The sequence below is a fragment of the Protopterus annectens genome, chromosome 7.part1, assembly GCF_019279795.1.
Source record: "Protopterus annectens isolate FY-2018-M chromosome 7.part1, PAN1.0, whole genome shotgun sequence".
NCBI classification, from domain to species: domain Eukaryota; kingdom Metazoa; phylum Chordata; order Ceratodontiformes; family Protopteridae; genus Protopterus; species Protopterus annectens.
In genome coordinates, this window is record NC_056740.1 from 150,919,335 (window position 1) to 150,940,407 (window position 21,073).

The following is a 21,073-nucleotide window of genomic DNA, read 5'->3' on the forward strand; positions in this document are numbered from 1 at the left end:
TCAGTCTGATACTGATTTATAGTTATATATGTAGGAGTATATAGATACTCATGTCTGCCTGAATAGTGATACTGTGTAAGTTTTTCTTCCATGGGCTGCTGGGAGCAAACAAGATCTGAGGTAATTATGGGGTTGCATTATGGGTAAAGAATAAGGCCCACAAGCTTTGCTGAAGAACTCAAGCTTGGGAAATGGCTGAGACGGATTTGATGCATCGGATCCCACCCACCAATTAGTATAAAGGACGACACTCATGGAACGTTATGGTAAGAACATAACTTCTTTTTTGCATCCCGAATCTTTGACAGTCTCATGTGTTCACCCTAAATGTATTCAGAGGACATGGATACAGGTATTGCTGTAGATATACAAAAACGGAATTATACAGTAGTAGCCCTGGAACTTCATATTGTTTATTGTAGTAACTCCCACAAAACAATATTTTGTCATATGCCTTTTCCAGGTCCAAAAGATAGATGTAAGCAGGACTGGTAAACTCCTGCTTCCCACCACTATCAGTGCAAGAGCAAAGCATTGACTCATTGTTCCAAGGCCAGAGTGGAATCTGCCAATGTTAAGTTGTCATTCTCGCCTTCATTCTTGCTGGATGGGTTCGGAGCCGATCCTCGGCTCCGACTCGGCCTATACTATAGCTCGAGAGCTATTTTTACCGGCTCGAGGCAGCCCTATATCCCACAATACCATGCGCTAACTCCCCAGATCTCGTTTGCTTAGCTGCGAGGTAGTCTGTTTTTACCGGCTCTGGTCAGTAAGTGCTTTTTCAGATATATATTCAGTCTCAGTAGTTTTTTTCCAGTTAGTTACCCTTCTTTAGGTCCCTTCTAACTGCCTTACCCTTTTCAGTAGCCCTTTTTCCCTTTCTTTAGTTAGTTTTTTATCTTGGGCCTACGGGCTTTTCCTTAGTTTTCCCCCACCCCTTTCAGTGTGTGTGTGGGTTTTTAATCAGTTCTCCTTAACTTAAATAAGTGTGTGTGTGTGAACTGACTGTGTTCCTTTTTATTTTTTGTCAGGATGTCAAAGGACCCTAAGGTTTCGGGATTCAAGAAGTGTGACTCGTGCTGTCAGAAAATGTCTCTGACAAATGGTCACATTTCTTGTGTCTATTGCTTGGGGCCTTTGCACCTGCAGGACTCTTGTTCCGTTTGTCACGGATTTAGTTCAAGAGTCCTGCAGGAAAGACATAACAAGCTCATCCTAAGGAGCTTGTTAAAGCCTGATGACTCCACATCCAAGTCTGGCTCGGGGAAGTCGTCAAAAACTGCCAAACCCTCGGCTCCAGCTTCTGAGCCGAGGGCTGGCGTTATAGAGACGGCTCCGACCTCGGTTCCGGCTGGCTCCGAGGCGAGCAAAGTGGTTTCCGCTCCAAAACCATCATCGGAGCCGACCCCAGTGCGCAAGCGCTCTAGGTCCCCTTCGTTAGAGTCCGTCAGATCTGCTCCGAGGTCCTCTCTCCTATCGGAGCGGAGTCATAGGACTCATTCATCGAGGTCATCCAGGCTCTCCGACCACGACATCGAGAGGGTGGTCATTAGACTTATAAAATCTCAGGCACTGGCGCAAATGCTCCAGAGCCCATCTCACCAGACTGTGGCTCCTTCGATACAGTTATCCATTCCTCCTCCGACTCATCTCTCGCGCTCGGAGCCGGAGTTTGTCGGTACCATGACCTTGCCCACGTTGGAGCCGATATTTCCTCCTTTGGCTCCGGTGTTGTCGGCTCCGACCTCTTCATTGGTTCCATCCGTGGAGAGGTCCGGGCGCCGAGACTCCATGGTCGGCTCCGAGGGGGCGAGTGGCATCGGACCCTTGTCCGACCCCGCTCTCCCTCTCGGAGCTTCGGCTCTGGTTAGTTCGGCCCCGACATAGGTTCATAGGTTTATACTAGGCTATCTGCCCTAAGGCATTTATAAGCCTAGCCCAAATTTTTGTGGCTTACGCCACCCCTTATATGAAAAAATACTGTGCCCATTAGTTTGTTGTGTCTCTGTCCAGCAGTGACACAGAGATGATTCCCGGGATAAACCTACGATCTCCCATCCACAGGTCAAGATTTCTCTTGAACAGAGCCAGCGAGGTGCTCTGCCTTACATGGACCGGGATTTTATTCCAAAGCATAGGGAATCTCTGAGTGATAAATCTATCCCTCCAGCACGTCCTATTTATATCCGTGCTAAGGTTTAAGTCGCTTGCTCTAGTGGTTTTGGTGGATTTGGATTTTTTGAGGTGGAGCATGTCCATTAATTCCGGGTTGGACATGGCCTTGTATGTCAGGCACATGTCGCCTCTGAGCAGACGGTATGCAACTGAACAGAGCTGGAGTTTCTTCAATCTGGCAGCATATGACAGATTTTGGAGTCCCTTTATCCTTTTGGTGAGGAACTTTTGGGGTCTCTCCAATTGCTGCAGATGTCGGGTGAGATACATCCCGAATGGGGCATTATACTCGATCATTGTTCTGATAAGTGAAGAGTACAGGGGAACAATGACCTCACTAGATCTGGATGTGAATCCCTTCATGATCAGGTGGGCAATGTAGAAGGTATTTCTAACCAGTTTAGCAACGTGAGTGTCAAAAGAAAGGCCACTGTCAACCTGGGTCCCCAGGTCCCTGATGACCTCTTCTGTGCTTAGTGGATTGCCACCTATATGGTAGCTTGGGGTTACCTTGTTTTTCCCGAAGGGTATGACTATACATTTTTTGGTGTTTAACTAAAGGCCATGGCTCTGGCACCAGCTATCTGTTTCCGTGAGTCCCTTCTGAAGGATATCCGTGTCTGATGCACTTTCCACTATGGCGCCCAGTTTGCAGTCGTCTGCAAACTTTGTCAGCCAAAGTCCTCCCATGTTGGCCTGTACTTCTGAGAAGTAGATGCCGAACAATAGGGGGCCAAGGACCGAGCCCTGTGGGACACCACTTGTGACCGGCTTGGAGTCTGACATAGCGCCAGCAACTCTAACCCTGTGGGTTCTGTCCTTAAGCCAGTTTGCAACCCATCTTGTGACATATGGGTTTACATTTAAGCTGGAAAGTTTTTCTACAATACCCGAGTGGGGTATTGTGTCGAAACCTTTGCAAGGTCAAGGTAGGCTGTATGGACTTCCTTTCCTCATCAATGGCCTTGGTGACAGTTTCAAGAAGTCGACCAAGTTCAAAAGGCATGATCTGCCCTTGACGAAGCCAAACTGGGTCGGGTCCAATGTCTGCAAGTCCCCTATATCTTTGTTTATGAGCTCCATTATGATCCTCTCCATAGCTTTGCAGACTAGACTTGTTAAGCTTATGGGCGGTAATTACCAGGGTCCGTAGAGGCACCGCCTTTGTGGAGTGGGACCACAGTTGCCGTACGCCACTCCTTGGGCACGTATCCTGTGGTAAGGCTGAGATTAAACAGCTGCCTTATGTGCGGGTTTAATTCCTCATTTAGCTCATGTAGCACACAGCCGGGGACACCATCCGGTCCCATTGATGCTGTGTTTTTAGCTTTAGAGAGAGCAGCTTTCACCTGCGCATTTGAGATGTCTGGGAGGCTACACTCTGCTGGGATAGTTATCTCTCCTTTAGGCGGGGAGAGGGGTGAAGTTTGCACTGAACCTGTCTGCCAGTATGTTGGCAATGTCTGTGGGTTCAGTGATTTTTGTATCATTTTGGACTAATTCTGAGCATATCTGGGAGTTTCCACCCAGGTTCCTAACATAGCTGAAAAAGGCCTTATGATTGTCCTTTGAATCCATGGCAATTTTTCTCTCAAAATTGGCCTTAGTTGATTTTATGAGTGCTCGTATTTTTTTACTAATAATGATCAGGGGTGACTTCCCTTTTATGGATTTTGTTCTATCATGTAATAGCTTTCTCCTCTTATTGTAAAGTTTGTTAATGGCTGGGGTCCACCAGACTGGACGTTTGCCCTTTGTGGAAAGAGTCTTGGTTTTATTTGGGATTGCCTGATCCATGCAGTCCTGTATGTGTTCATAGAAGGCGTTTGTAAGGGCTTCCGCAGCTTGAGTTGTGGTTTCCACTGGCTCAGGGGCCTTGAAGGATACCACACCAGTCTTGAGTAGTGTGAAGTTTGCTTTAGAGAAGTTCTTCACTGTGGTCTTTTTTGTTTGGGGTGGGGGCGGGATGTGGATTTCCAGTGAGATTAGTTTATGATCAGATCTCACCAATGAGGGATATACTTCCGGTGTGGAGCATTTTGTCCCCATGTTTGTGATAATGAGATCTAGTATATTTTCTCCTCTCGTGGGAACAGTGACTAGCTGTTCCATGGCATTTGAATTTATGAACTCCAGGAACTGTTGGGCTAGAAAGTTAGGGCTTGAGAAATGTTCCCAGTCTATATTCGGGTAGTTGAAGTCACCCAATATGATGGTGTTTGGAGATACATTTATACCCTCCAGTGTCTTCAGGAAGGCTGTGTGGGGTTCCTGAGTTTGAGAGGGTGGCCTGTAGCATGCTACAATTTGTAGAGCAGTTTTGCCTATGGTTAGTTGCACCTGGATGGTTTCCGAAGCTTTGCGTTGCCACCAACCTGGAGGTGTGGGTATCCTTTATGAATATGGATACACCCCTCCTTTTGTGGTGTGGTCTGGGTTTTGGGGCGGAGCATGATATGAGGTAAAACCTAATAGTGCCGGGGTGCTCTCAGGAGCCTTGAACCAGGTTTCAGTTACAGCACAGACATCGATGTTCTCCATACTGAGAAGGGCCTCGAGTGCATGCATTTTGAGATTTAGACTTCTGGCATTGAGCAGCATTACCCTCAGTTTCTTCCCATTTTTGTTTTCTAGGGTGGTAACTTTAGAATTTGAGCCTTGCCTAAAAAAGGCACTATGGGGGTGGCAAGAGCCTTAGCCAATATCCGAATCCCAGGGTGACAGGTGCAAGCCGTCCCTTGCGAAGCAGCGTGGCTTGTCAAGCATGTCATCCCAGGCAGACAGACACTGGATCCCCTTTGAATGACACCATACATTAAGCCAATTGTTAAAGCTGATCATCTTGTCTCTATATTGTGGCATCATTCTTGGTGAAGGAAGGATACTGCTCAGGGTCAGGGTCATACCTGCCTGGGCTACATAATCAGAGAGCTCCTCTATGTCTCTTTTCATGTAGTCCAGGGAGGTACGTCTCAGGTCGTTCACACCAGCATGGACAATGACTGTGTCATATTTGTACTTGCCGTGGAGTGACCAGAGTGCTTGTGTTATGTGGCGGATTCTAGCGCCCGATAGGCAGCTTACTGTGACCCTCTCCTTGTTCAGCCTGGTGAGTGGGACGTCAGTGTGTCTGACTATGGAGTCACCTATGACAAGTATGTTTGGTGTTGTATTTGGCCTTAAGGGCTGTGACTGCTTTGCACACTGCTTTTGTGGTTTATGTGTTGCTTGTGGGGTGTCTTGAGGTAGCAGTTGTTTGGGTGTCTGCTTTGGAGGCCTCTGCTGTTTAGGTAAATTTTACTCAGAGCCTCCGAGTATGTCTTTGTGTGTTTATGTGTTTGATTCAGTGGTGTGGTGGCATTATGTGAGGCTGGTTTTGTGGTGTGTGTAGTTGCCTTCTCCTCCTGTCTGGTCTTGCCAGTCCTGAGTTGAGAGAGCTCAGCCTCCAGTTTGGCTAAATAGCTGCATCTCTCGCAAGTATTTGTGTTATGTGGGAGGAGGAGAGGGTTGTCTGTGTACATGAAGCAGTTATAACATTGCCTCAAGATTCCCAGATTCACCAGCTGGACCGGAGAGGAGATTGACAACTGACCTTTGGACATGCTAGAATAATATTGGGAATTCCTTAATAATTGAAAACAAGGGCCAGTGGGGAGTGAGGGTGTAGTGCTTTTAATTTTTAGTGCTGACTTATATAATTGCTTTAGTGAGCAAGTGCCAGGTAACTTGAGTGCAATGTGTTACAAGTAACTAAATGCAAAAGCGACAAACAGTAACTTTCTTTCAAGTGAAACAAGGAACTAGTACAGTAAGCAATGCAGATATCACTAGTGATCCACAGAAGCTGAGAAGCGTATTAGGTGGAATTAGCTTCCAGGGAAATAACAAGCAAACAAACAACAAGCATATAAACAAAGCTAGATTCAGCAGGCCTGGATCTAGTCTATGCTAGAGCAAACAAGGTGTACCAATTTCAGTAAGATACAGTTCAAATATTCAGGCACTATAAACCTTTAACCAGAAATTCCAAGCTCAGAAGGGCAGAGTCCAGCCTCTTCTCCCACAAGAGTGCAGACCACAAACCTTCTTATAGGTTCATAGGTTCATAGGTTCATACTAGGCTATCTGCCCGAGGGCATTTACAAGCCTAGCCCATAGTTTTGTGGCTTACGCCACCCCTTTAGTATGGGGAACTATACCCATTATTTTGCTGTGCCTCTGTTGAGCAGTGACACTGAGGTAATCCCTGGGGTATATCTGCGATCTCCCATCCATTGGTCAAGATTTCTCTTGAACAAGGCCAGCGAGGTGCTCTGCCTCACATATACCGGGATTTTATTCCACAGCATAGGGAGTCTTTGGGTGATGAATCTATCCCTCCAGCGCGTCCTATTAATAGCCGTGTCGAGGTTTAAGTCTCCCGCCCTTGTGGCTCTGACGGATCTAGATTTTTGAGGTGAAGCATATTCATCAAATCTGGGTTTGACATGGCCTTGTATGTTAGGCAAAGGTCACCTCTGAGCAAGTGGCGACTGAATAGAGCTGGAGTTCTTTCAGTCGGGCAGCATAGGACAGATGTTTGAGACCCTTTATCCTTTTGGTGAGGAACTTTGTGGCCTCTCCAGCTGCTGCAAGTGTCGGGTCAGATACATTCCGAATGGGGCATTGTACTCAATCATTGGTCTGATGAGTGATGAGTGATGAGTATAGGGAGACTATGACCTCCCTTGATCTAGATGAGAATCCCTTCATGATAAGGTGGGCAATGTAGAAGGTCTTCCTAACTACTTTAGCTACATGGGTGTCGAATGACAGACTACTATCAACCTGGGTCCCCAGGTCCCTGATAACTTCTTCTATGCTCAGTGGATTGCCACCTATTTGGTAGCTAGGGGTAACCTTGTTTTTCCCGAAGGGTATGACTATGCATTTTTTGGCATTTAACTTTAGGCCATGGCTCTGGCACCAGTTATCCGTTTCTGTGAGACCCTTCTGAAGGATATCTGTGTCAGATGTGTTTTCCACTATGGCGCCCAGTTTGCAGTCATCTGCAAACTTTGTCAGCCATAACCCTCCTGTGTTTGAAAAGTAGATGCCAAACAAGAGTGGGCCCAGGACTGAGCCCTGTGGTACACCACTTGTGACAGGCTTTGAGTCTGACATGGCGCCAGCAACTCTGACCCTGTGGGTTCTGTCACTCAGCCAGTTTGCAACCCATCTTGTGATGTATGGGTTAACATTTAAGCTGATGAGTTTTTCAATGATACCCGAGTGGGGTATTGTATCGAAGGCCTTCGCCAGATCGAGGTAGGCTGTATGGACTGCCTTTCCCTCATCAATGGCTTTGGTGACTGTTTCAAAAAGTCAACCAAGTTTAGAAGGCATGATCTGCCTTTGACAAAGCCAAACTGGGATGGATCCAAAGTCTGCAAATTCCCTATGTCTTTATTTATGAGGTCCATTATGATCCTCTCCATGGCTTTGCAGATAAGGCTTGTCAAGCTAATGGGCGGTAATTTCCAGGGTCGGTGGAGGCACCGCCTTTGTGAAGTGGGACCACAGTTGCAGTCGCCACTCCTGGAGTGCGTATCCAGAGGTAAGACTATGATTAAACAGCTGTCCTAGCTGTGGGTTTAATTCCTCGTTGAGTTCGTGGAGCACACAGCCGGGGACACCATCAGGTCCCATGGATGCTGTGTTTTTGCTTTGGAGAGAGCAGTTCTCACTTGGGCGTTGGAGATGTTTGGGGGCTGCAATCGCTGGTATAGATATCTCTCCTTTTGGGGAGGGAGAACTTTGCACTGAACCTGTCAGCCAGTATGTTGGCAATGTCTGTAGGATCAGTAATCTTCACATCATTTTGAACTAGTTCTGAGCATATCTGGGAGGTTCCTCCCAGGTTTCTAACATAGCTAAAGAAGGCCTTATGATTGTCTTTTGAGTCTTTAGCTATTTTTCTCTCAAAATTTGCTTTGGATGATTATATGAGAGCTCTTAGTTTTTACTTATAGTGATCAAGGGTGTCTTACCTTTTAAGGATTTTGCTCTATCTTGTAGTAGCTTCCTCCTTTTGTTGTAGAGTTTGTTTATGGCTGGGGTCCACCAGACTGGACGCTTGCCTTTGGTACAAAGAGTCTTTGTTTTGCTTGGGATTGCCTTATCCATGCAGTCCTGCAGGTGCTGGTAGAAGGCATTTGTAAGTGATTCAGCGGCTTGAGTACTGTTTTCCGCTCGGGGCCTTAAAGGAGACCACACTAGTCTTTAGAAGTGTGAAGTCGGCTTTGAGAAGTTCTTTACTGTGGTCTTTTTTATTTCAGGTGGGGTGGGATGAGGACCTCCAGCGAGATTAGTTGTGATCTGATCTCACCAGTGAGGGTATACTTCCGGTGTTGAACATTGTGCTCCCATGTTCGTGATGATGAGATCAAGTATGTTTTCTCCTCTTGTGGGGATGGTGACTAGTTGTTCCATGGCATTTGAGTTTATGAATTCCAGGAACTTTTGGGCTAGGGTGTTTGGGCTTGAGTAGTGTTCCCAGTCTATATTAGGGTAATTGAAGTCACCTAGTATGATGGTGTTTGGTGATACATTTATCCCCTCTAGTGTTTTCAGGAAGGCCATGTGAGGTTCCTGAGTTTGTGAGGTGGCCTGTAACATGCTACAATTTGCAGAGCAGTCTTGCCTATGGTTAATTGCACCTGGATGGTCTCCGATGCATCGTGCGTTGCCACCAGTCTTGAGGTGTGGGTGTCTTTGATGAATATGGATACCCTCCTTTCTTGGTATTGTCCGGATTTTGGGGCGGAACGCATGATAAGAGGTAAAACCTGATAGTGCTGGGGTGCTCTCAGGAGCCTTGAACCAGGTTTCTGTCACTGCACAGACATCGATGTTCTCCATACTGAGAAGGGCCTCGAGTCGTGCATTTTGAGATTTAGACTTCTGGCATTGAGCAGCATTACCCTTAGTTTTTCCTTTTTGTGTTCTAGGGTGGTAGGTTTAGAATTTGAGCCTTGCCTAAAAAGGCACTATGGGGTGGCAAGAGCCTTTGCCAATATCCGAATCCCAGGGGTGACAGGTGCAAGCCGTCCTTTGACAGCGTGGCTTGTCCAGCATGTCATCCCAGGCAGACAGACATTGGATCCCCTTTGAATGACACCAGAGTTTAAGCCAATTGTTAAAGCTGATCATCTTATCTCTGTATTGTGGCATCATTCTTGGTGAAGGTAGGATACTGCTCAAGGTCAGGGTCATACCTGCCTGGGCTACATAATCAGAGAGCTCCTCAATGTCTCTTTTCATGTAGTCCAGGAGGTACGTCTCAGGTCGTTTACACCAGCGTGGACAATGACTGAGTCGTATTTGTACCTGCTGTTGAGAGACCTGAGTGCTTGCGTTATGTGGCGGATTCTAGCACCCGACAGGCAGCTTACTGTGACCTTCTCCTTACTCAGTCTGGTGAGCGGGACGTCAGTGTGTCTGACTATGGAGTCACCAATGACTAGTGTGTCTGGCATTGTGTTTGGCCTTAAGGGCTGTGACTGTTTGACACTCTGACTGTGAGGTCTATGTGTTGCAGGTGTTGTGTTCTGAGGTGGTGGTTGTTTGGGTGTCTGCTTTGGTGGCCTCTGCTGTTTTGGTAGATTTTGATCAGAGCCATGAGTATGTCTTTGTGTGTTTATGTGTATGATTTGAGGTTGTGATGGTACTATGTGAGACTGGGTCTATAGTGTGTGTGGTAACCTTCTCCTCCTGACTGGTCTTGCCAGTCCTATGTTGAGAGAGCTCAGCCTCCAGTTTGGCCGTATAGTTGCATCTCTCGCATGTATTTGTGTTTTGTGGGAGGAGGAGAGGGTTGTCTGTGTACATGAGGCAATTGTAACATTGCCTCAATATTCCCAGGTTCACCAGCTGAGCAGGAGAGGACACTAGCAACTGATCCCTCGACATGCTAGAAGGACTAGACAAAAACTTTAAAGAGATTCCGGGGGATGTGGGTGACCGAGAAATGGGGTTTTGCCTTTTTGGGGTGCTATCTATAAGAGTGCCGTATCAAGGTAATGTAAAATAACTGGCCTGAAGCCCAAGTGCCTAAACCAGAACTAATACCCTTGGACACTGGGCTCTCAATCAGCAGTTCCCAACTTAGAAGGATGAAAGCTACCTGTCCTGCCACCACAGTGCTTGCCACAAACCTTCCTAATGTAAAACAACTGGTCTGAAGCCCAAGTGCTTAATCCAAAAGACTTAGAATGATAGCTACACTTTAATCAAGTTACAACCAAGCAGTAATAAATACAATTGAATACTTTAGAGAATGTCTGGATTAGTGCTCAAGTTACACAAACAAAGCTAGATCCAGCAGGCCCGAATCCAGTCTATGCCACAGCAAACAAGGCGCACCAACCCGGTAAGAAGCAGTTCAGATATGCATGCACTATAAGCCTTTAAACAGAAATTCCCAGCTCAGAAGGGCAGAGTCCAGCCTCTCCTCCCACAAGAGTGCAGACCACGAACCCTCTTAATGTAAAATAACTGGCCTGAAAGCCCAAGTGCTTAAACCAGAATTAATACACTTTTAGAATAACAGACACTGAGCCCTCAATCAGCAGTTCCCAACCTAGAAGGATGTAAGCTACCTGTTCTGCCACAACAGTGCAGACCACAAACCCTCTCAGTGCAAAACAACTGGTCCGAAGCCCAAGTGTTTAAACCAAAAGGCTTAGAATGAGTTACACCAAGCAGTAATAAATACAATTGAGTATTTTTAAGATGATGCAAAAGTAAAATGAAGTAGGTAGAAACACAAGTACAGTAAAAGCAGATACATTTTTTTTTTTATCTGAGAAACAGATTTGAGTGCTGAAACTAGAAAACTGGCTAGTTATAAGAAAAAAAAAACAAGCTAGAAGGCTTCCCTCAAACACAGAAGGGCTTGGAGGCTCAGAAGCCTACAAATAGTCTATACCACTTAACAGGAAAGGCAGGAAATAAGCTTATTTTTTTTTGTCTGTTTCCCAGATGCTCTCTTTGTACACAGTAGGAGTGCCTGAAATCAGAATATGATCTCACTGCACTCAGTTGAGTGAGCAAATGAGATGGGCCCAGAGGCAGGCTGAGGGGCGGGCAGTTTTAAGGCCACTAAGATTAACACCAAAACAAAAACAGGGAGGGTGGGTGGGAATAACGGAAGAGCAGAATAACTGCCACTTGAGTTAAATATTCCTTCAACACAATTTAAATCAAATTAAATACTGTATTTTTTTTAAAAAAAGTGCAGATAAAGGTACTTAAATTCTCTTATACGTCCAGTTGAATATAACCAAGTTCTTAGCCGGCCAAAGCTGAGGTTTTTAAGCAATAAAAATTTCACAATGCACCACTTAAAAAGGCAAGGACAGGAAATCAAAGAATGTGGCTACCCCCACACCTGTAATTACTAGCAAATAACACACTAGCTTCAGTTCAAGTTACTAAAGAGCAGAATAACTGCCACTTGAGTTAAATATTCCTTCAACACAGTTTAAATCAAATTAAATACTGTATTTTTTTAAAAAAAGTGCAGATAAAGGTACTTAAATTCTCTTATACGTCCAGTTGAATATAACCAAGTTCTTAGCCAGCCAAAGCTGAGGTTTTTCAGCAATAAAAAATTCACAATGCACCACTTAAAAAGGCAAGGACAGGAAATCAAAGAATGTGGCTACCCCCACACCTGTAATTACTAGTAAATAACACACTAGCTTCAGTTCAAGTTACTAAAGAGCAGAATAACTGCCACTTCAGTTAAATATTCCTTCAACACAGTTTAAATCAAATTAAATACTGTATTTTTTTAAAAAAAAAGTGCAGATAAAGGTATTTAAATTCTCTTATACGTCCAGTTGAATATAACCAAGTTCTTAGCCGGCCAACGCTGAGGTTTTTAAGCAATAAAAATTTCACAATGCACCACTAAAAAAGGCAAGGACAGGAAATCAAAGAATGTGGCTACCCCCACACCTGTAATTACTAGCAAATAACACACTAGCTTCAGTTCAAGTTACTAAAGAGCAGAATAACTGCCACTTGAGTTAAATATTCCTTCAACACACTTTAAATCAAATTAAATACTGAATTTTTTTTTTTAAAGTGCAGATACAGGTACTTAAATTCTCTTATACGTCCAGTTGAATATAACCAAGTTCTTAGCTGGCCAAAGTTGAAGATTTTAAGCAATAAAAATATCACAATACACCACTTAAAAAGGCAAGGACAGGAAATCAAAGAATGTGGCTACCCCCACACCTGTAATTACTAGCAAATAACACACTAGCTTCAGTTCAAGTTACTAAAGAGCAGAATAACTGCCACTTGAGTTAAATATTCCTTCAACACAGTTTAAATCAAATTAAATACTTTATTTTTTTTAAAAAAAGTGCAGATAAAGGTGCTTAAATTCTCTTATACGTCCAGTTGAATATAACCAAGTTCTTAGCCGGCCAAAGCTGAGGTTTTTAAGCCATCATTCTCGGAGCCTTCTCTGTCGGTTCCGGGGGTGGTTCCGGTCTCTTCGGAGCCGGTGCTACCTTTGGTATCTGATAGGGGAGCCTTCGAGGTGATGAGGAGTGTGCTGGACCCAGTGTCCACTCCAAGGTTAAGTTTTGCGGCTCCTCCGTCTGTAGTGCCTGTTACAGTCTCTGGCCATCCTCTTACACTTGACAGCAGAGATCCAAAGCATAGGGTACCCACCTTGGGTGTCACCTCCTCTTCCGAGGGCTCCCCTGAAGTTTCAGGGGAACCCCCTAGGAAAAGAAAGTGCAAGAGGAAGCACATAGACTCCCCCGAGTCTGTCACGTCGGACACCGACTTGGATGAGTCGGAAGGTTCCCCCAGATCCCCCTCTGAGGATGTCTCCTTTTCAGACATCCTGGAAATCCTAAGACAGAGGGGAAATTGGTCCACTCTTAAACCTTCCGAGGATGAGTCAGTTTACCTTGACGCCTTTGGATCTCGCCCTTCCACCTCCTGGGTGTCTCCCCCTTTCGACCCACTAATGGAGGTAGTGGCTAGAAAGGCGTGGGCAGCTCCTGATTCAATGGAACCTACCCCTAGGAGGCCTTCTAAATTTATTTCTGCACCAGATGACAAATCCTTTCTCACCAAAGGTGTTTCAATTGATGCTATGGTGGTAGCAGCAGCCACTAAGAAGGAATTGGCTGATCCTTCTGTATCTGTTCATCCTCCTAACAAAGAGTCCAGGACCATGGACAGGTACGGAAAGCGGACCTTTGCTTCAGCGACCTTTTCTATGCGATCGCTGAAATATTTATGTCATTTCACCCGCCTTCAGAGAGACTTGCTCAAATAGCTGGGTGAAACGGTACAGGATCCTTCTGCTGCGGGGTTTAAGGACAAAATAAACTCTCAGCTGGCTAACCTGAACTCCCTTGTTAACTCCTCCATGCGGCTTATCTCTTATGCAGCCGATGGAGCGAGTAGGGCCGCTGGCACAGGCGTTGCATTGAGACGTCATGCTTGGATGTGACTCTGTAACTTTGCCGATCCCTTCAAGGCGTCCTTCACCAACACCCCCTTTGACAGTTTGGAATTGTTCGGACCTCAGGTGAAGAATACCCTCACCAGATGCGAGCAAGATGGTAAGACTCTCTCTGCCGTGGGAGTCCGTTTTTCCACACCTTCTAGACCTTATCCTAAGGGACAGGAGGGAGGAAAGATGTGGTTCCGCAAACCTCAGGGAGTCGCGCCTGCCGCACGTGGTGAATTTCCCCCTAGAGGCAGAGGGGGAAATAATAACAAACGCCACCCCAGGGGCAGAGGGGGTCCTCAGAACCAGGGCTCTAGGGAATCTTTTCCTGACCAACCCTTTCAGCATCCCTGAGAAGCTGCCTGACTGTTCGCCTTCGGAGGCAGTTGGGGGAAGATTATCTCTGTACCCGGAAGCCTGGCAATCCCTCTCCCAAGACACATGGGTACAGAAGATCATATCTGAGGGTTACAAAATCCCTTTCACTTTCCGTCCGGTACAACCGCCAAAACCCCTACCAGACGTACCACCCGCACAAAGGGGTCAGGCTCAGCTAGAAATAAAAAAGCTGTTAGAAAAAAGAGTCATCCAGGCAGTCCCAGCAGATCAGCTAGGATCCAGAATTTACTCCAGATTCTTTTTGGTACCAAAAAAGACAGGAGAATGGAGACCCATTTTGGACCTCAGCAGGTTAAACAATTCTGTACTAAAGACAAAATTTCAGATGGTAACACTGCAGTCCATTCTACCCTTTTTGGGCAGAGACAACTGGATGTGCTCGTTAGACCTCCAGGATGCGTACTACCATATAAAGATACACAGGCGCTCCAGGAGGTTTCTCCGCTTCCGGCTGGGAGTCAGTCATTTTCAATTCAGGGCCCTGCCCTTTGGTCTCACCACAGCCCCCCGGGTGTTCACCAAATGTTTGGCAGTGGTCACGGCTCACCTGAGACAGAAAGTATTCCAGGTGTTTCCATACTTAGATGACTGGCTCATTTCCACTACCACCAAACAGGATCTCATAATGGCCAGGGATTACACTATTCAACTTTGCAACAGTCTAGGTATTTCTATAAATTTTGCAAAGTCCTCCTTGTCGCCTTGTCAATGTATAAACTTTATAGGCGCCATATTAAACACCACAGAAATGTCTGCAACATTACCACCTCAGAGAGTGACAGACATAAGGCGGAATGTTCAGCCCCTGTTTCAGTCCAACAAAGTCCAGGTCAAGCTAGTATTGAAAGTGTAGGGCCTCATGGCGGCGGCAATTCTTCTACTTCCATTAGCCCGCTTCCACATGAGGCTCCTTCAGTGGATGCTGTTTTCTCAGTGGTCCTTTCAACAGCTACCAATGACCCACAACATTTTGATAACCCCATCTTGCAAGAAACCTCTCTCCTGGTGGATGGTTTCCCCTCAGCTTTTTCAGGGCAGTCCCTTTGTTCTCCCCCCTCCAGTTGCCACTGTCACAACGGATGCCTCCCTGATCGGGTGGGGGGGGCATTATCAGGGCAGGACAGTCCAGGGCACTTGTCAACAGTCAGAATGCCACCTGCACATAAATGTCCTGGAGATGAGGGCGGTGCTTTTGACGTTGCAAGCCCTTCAGAGCTCTCTTCCCATGGGGACTATAGCAATTCAAACGGACAATATGTCTGTGGTGTGGTACATAAACAAGCAGGGCGGAACAAGGTCCTATCCCCTCTGTCGAGAAGCACTCAGACTTTGGCAATGGGCGATTTGATCTCAACGGTTTTTGATAGCAACGCACATCCCCGGGAAGTCCAATGTCATAGCAGACAGATTGAGCAGAACTATCCTCATGCCTCACGAGTGGTCTCTAAATCAAGCGGTAGCAGACGGAATTTTTCGGAAGTGGGGCCAGCCTTGCTGCGACCTTTTTGCAACTCCCCAAAACAGCAAGTGCCTCGACTTCTTCACACTTTTTCCTCTGCCAGGCCAACCCCTCAGAGACGCTCTTGTTCATGTTTGGCCCCGGGGTCTTCTTTATGCCTTTCCTCCTTTTCCGTTGATCCCGCAATTAATTCAGAAAGCAACCCCGTTGAGATCCAAAATTATCCTCATTGCCCCGTTTTGGCCTCGACAAGTTTGGTTCCCGTTCCTGCACAAATACCTACTGGAACAGCCTTGGCATCTGGAACCCCTTCCGAATCTGTTGACCCACCTCACGGGCAAGCTGCATCAGTCTCTACATTCCATCAACCTCACAGCTTGGTTGCTCCACTTCCAGCCATAGCCAGGCTTCCCCTTATTTCTCCTCCTGTTCGTGATATCATTCTGGCCTCCCATAAGTCCAATACTAGGAAGACTTATGCGAGTAAATGGAAGCGTTTTTCACACTGGGCACAAACTAGGTCCTTAGATCCTTTCCATGTACCCATTCATGAGGTTTTGGACTTTCTGGCGGAGCTTTTTCATTCAGGGTCATCATCGGCCACTATCAGGGTACAATTAGTGGCCATTGCTAATTTTCATGTTGGACTCTCAGAAGCAAATATTCTGTCCCACAAACTCTGTAAAGCCTTTCTCAAGGGCATCTTTTTGCTCAGACCTCCAGTCAAAGATCCATCCCCACAATGGGATTTGAATTTAGTTCTAACCTCACTAATTCTGCCCCCTTTTGAACCTGCAGCTTCTTGCTCCCTCAAACTTCTTTCTTGGAAAACGCTGTTTTTAGTAGCTATAACATCTGCCAGAATGGTATCGGTACTTCAAGCCTTGTCTGTCCATCCTCCTTATTTGGTTTTCCATAAAGACAGGGTAACTCTCAGAACAAACCCTTCCTTCCTACCAAAAGTGTTATCGGAAGCAAATCTAAACCACTCCATTGATTTACCTGTCTTTTTCCCAGACTATACCAACAGGGCTGAACAAAAATTACATTCATTAGATGTTCATCGCCAATTACGGTATTACCTAGACAGGACAAAACAATTCAGAAAGTCAGACCAGCTCTTTCTCTCTTATGCTGCAGGCAAGAAAGGACTTCCGGTATCGAAGGTTACTCTTTCCAGATGGCTGACATCTATTATTACCTTGGTCTATGAGTTGAGACACAGGCAACTTCCCTCTAGGCCTAAGGCTCATTCAACCAGGGCACTATCAACTTCAACGGCGTTTCAAGCAAGGTTACCACTAGATGCCACTTGTGCAGCAGCTACATGGGCGTCCAAACATACCTTTATTGCCCATTACAAGCTTGATTTAGCCTCCAGAAATAGAGCTGATTTTGGTTCCACTGTACTCAGGAGTCTGTTTCATTGAGCCACCCAGGACTAAGATGCTAGGGACGCTGTCCCATCCAGCAGGAATGAAGGCGAGAATGACAACTTAACATTAAGAAGTTAAGTCTTACCATAACATTCCATGTTAATTGTCTTCTTCTCGCCTTTTTTCTTGCGTCCCTCCCTCCTGCCCCCTAGCCTGGATAGACTTGAGGTTCTGAGTCCTTCCATTTGTGGAGATACAATATGTTGCGTTTTGTTCCTTGTATCCTTAGTGTTACTAGCAGGTAATCTGTTCTCGTAAAAGAGGATTATAATATTATTATTATAATATTATTATTATTTATACTATGTCTTAGCTTCCAAACAAGATCTGGGGAGTTAGCGCATGGTATTGTGGGATATAGGGCTGCCTCAAGCCGGTAAAAATAGCTCTCGAGCTATAGTATAGGCCGAGTCGGCTCCGAACCCATCCAGCAAGAAAGAAGGCGAGAAGAAGACAACTAACATGGAACGTTATGGTAAGACATAACTTCTTATTCTCCCTCATGAATCACAGCCTCAGCTATTGGGTGAACTCTTCTTTCCAATAACCTTGTGATGACTTTCCCAGGGAGGTTGAGGAGTATAATTTCTTTATAACTGGAGCACACCCTCCTGCCCTCTTCTTAAAGTTTTTCTACATGGGAACATGGCGTTGCATCAACTGTTGCCACCACTCTCGTTTTTATGCCTTTTACCTTCTCCAACAGTCATGCCTGACTGTCTCAGCTCTGCTCTCGCATAATCCATCTGTTTGCTAGATTTTTCATTTCCTCTTACATTTTTCCTATCTCTCCTAAATCATCTTCACCAAATCTTTTTTCTGCTTTCCTGCACATTTGCCCAAACCACTATAACATGTTCTCTTTGACCTTCTGTGCAGTTGGAGATACTTTGGCTTCTGTAATAATGTCATGTGTCCCACAGTAAGCATCCTACTGCCCATCTCATGCACTTCATCTACATCACGTCTTCTTTCCTAAACTTCTCTGCCTTTACTTCCCAGGTTTCTGTGCCATACAGAGGTAGTGGTCTCTCCACTGTTTTGTACATCTTACTTTTCAGCTTCTTTGGCCATTTAAGCAGAATACAGTTTACAGTCTTACAATAAATGCATACCTACAATTTATCCAAATCCACAAAAGCAGCCACAAAGAACGCTAAATCGCAAAACAAACTCCAAAAGTAAAAAGCGTTGACAGACACAGCACAAAGGTAAAACCAGGATTTATTCCAGACACGAATCACTCCAAAATTCCACCACAAGTGAGCGCTTTCATCCCCTAACATCTGAGATTTCTTCAGACTGGTGGTGAAGTAAAAGCAATACACTTATATATCATTCTAAAATCAATTAAAACATCAATTGAAACATAATTAACCCATAAATTGGAATTAGTTAATTAAAAAGACAAGAATACTAAAGCTAATGCTTAAGACCCTTTCTTTTTAGATACATAATGAATTCTTCTCTATTGTTTAGTCCAGGGTAAAAACATGCATTTAATCTGACTTGCCAGCAGTATTCAAGCCAACCCAACTCTTCTTCAATGTTAATATTTATAACTTTGGGATGAATTGCATCAATAACTAAGCATTTAAAATTATTTTTGCATTTGCTACCTATATAATGTTTAGCCATTGCATTTTTTGCATCCCCTCTACCTATTGCATAGTGATGCTCATATATCCTTCTATATAATTCTCTACTTGTTCTACCAATATAGAAGCACATGCATTCTAAACATACTAATAAATAAACTACATTTTTGGACTTACAAGTAAATTTGCCCGGAACCATAACTATAGTTTTTCCTAATAATATTTCATTACTTTCTGTGTATAAAAATTGACAATAATTGCAATTGAAACATTTAAACATGCATTTTCTTTCTTCCATTACCTTACATTTATTTAACTTAGTTTGAAAAAAATATTTAAAATTCTTAGCTCTCTTCTGCACAAATCTGGGTTCATCTCCTAGTTTCTGTAGGAGATCCTTATTACCTTTGAAGATGGCCCAATTATTTCTAATGATGTTCTTGATCTCATAAGAATCAATGCTATTTTGTACTGCTAAAGCTGTCGTGAAGTCCATACTATGTTCTGTATGGGCTTCATCTATCATCACATTGTTTCTTTTAAGAACTTCTTCATTCATAATTTTATTTAACATATGTTCAGGATATCCTCTATTACTCATCTTTTTACAAGAACTATTTGCTTCTTTATAAAAAAATGTCTTCATCGTTTGATAAACTACTAATTCTATTGATCTGGCCTTTAACAATATTCCATTTTGTCTTCTTAGGATGTAAACTTGAGTAATGTAAGTACATATTATTTTGGCACTCTTTTTTATAAATCTTTGAAACTAATCTACCATCCTTCTTATAAATAGTAAGATCCAAAAAATTGATTTTTTCTTTACTATAAGTATGAGTAAATTTGATATATGAACAGATATTATTAATATAATTTAAGAATGCTTCTAGTTCTTCCACAGAACCGTTCCAAACTATAAGAATGTCATCAATAAATCTCAGCATTTTTGTGACATTCTTTGCAAGAATACTTCCAAAAATATTGGCCATCTCCCATCCTTGCATAAATAAATTGGCATAACTGGGTGCTAAGGCTGCACCCATAGCCACCCCATTGACTTGTACAAACAATTCATCATAAAATTCTAAAAAGTTATATGATAAAACTAAATCTATCATTTCCATGAGCAAACTTACAGTATTTGTAGAAAATGCTTTGGATTGCAACAATCCCATTCTGACCATTCCCATCCTTTCTTTGTTAGGGATCATAGTATAAAGAGAATTTATATCAAGAGTTACTAATATATCTGTAACAGAGACTTGTAATTCATTTAGTTTCTTTATACAATCATAGCTGTCCTTTATGTATGTTATACCATTTGGTACTACTTTTTGTAGGTGTTTGTCCACAAAAATAGACATACCCTCAGTCTTGCTGTTCTTACTAACAACTATTGGTCTTAATGGAGGGCAGTCAATATTTTTGTGGATTTTTGGTATACCAAAAATTCTGCTAATTTTGGGGTTATTATTGGTAATGTTCCACTTTATCTTGTCATCAATTCTTCCAGCATAAAACCACTCTGTTATACAAGAATCTATCAAGGAGAACCCTTTTCTAACCTCATTCATATTAACTGGTTTATAGAAACTAAAATCCGATAATAATTCCTTCATTTTAGTTTCATAATCTTGTCTTCCCATTAAAACCATTGCCCCTCCTTTATCTGCTTTAAAATTAAGATGTTTTCATCTTTTAATAGGGCATCAAAACGCTCTTTTCTCCTTTTGTTAAATTGTAATATTTAAATTTAGAATCATTATCTAACATTTCTAACAATTGCATTTCGCAAACATTCAAGAACATTTCTAATTCTTTACACAGAGGTGGATTATAGCAGCTTGGTTTATAAAAATCACAGCTATTGAATTTCTGACTTCCGAAAAGAAGTCTGAAATTTTACTTTCTAACATAGTCTGTTAATTCATTAATCATAGTAAGTTTTTCAGCCCTTTGTGCAGGGGCAAAATTCCATCCTTTGCTCAGCACACAACATTCTTCATAGGAGATATTTTTCTCACACAGATTAACAATTTTGAAATTCACATTATTCATGTCTTCCACTGTTTTTGATGGTAATTCCAGTTCTTCTTTGGAACTTTTCTGCCCCCTTACCTACAATTTACTTAAATGTTCTAATTATTTACAGTTTTTTTTTATTTGGGGAAATTATTTGAATAATTGTTTGTGAAGATATATTTAAACATTTTGGCTTTGTGTTACGTCATCCTGTTATAAAGTGTTAAACTAAGGATGTTGGAATTTGCAGTAATTCATTTTTACCCCCCCCTCCCCATCAGTGTTCTATTATTTTTGCTCAGTTATAGCTGTCATATATGGCTTCCCTCTTTCAGGATTGCCTTGGTGTTATGCAGATGACTTAAATTTGATATTGGCCTTTATCTCTCTTAAGACCATTTTAAGCCAAGTTAAGTTCACAGGTCACAACAATTTAGCCTCAGACCACAATTAG

The 21,073-nt window shown here is 43.7% G+C and overlaps 1 protein-coding gene across 1 annotated transcript in view; it reads left to right on the forward strand.

Moving 5' to 3' along the window:
• Positions 1 to 21,073, forward strand: part of LOC122807561 (sodium- and chloride-dependent taurine transporter-like) — a 1,013,243-nt gene that overhangs the window by 621,299 nt on the left and 370,871 nt on the right. The window lies entirely within an intron of this gene.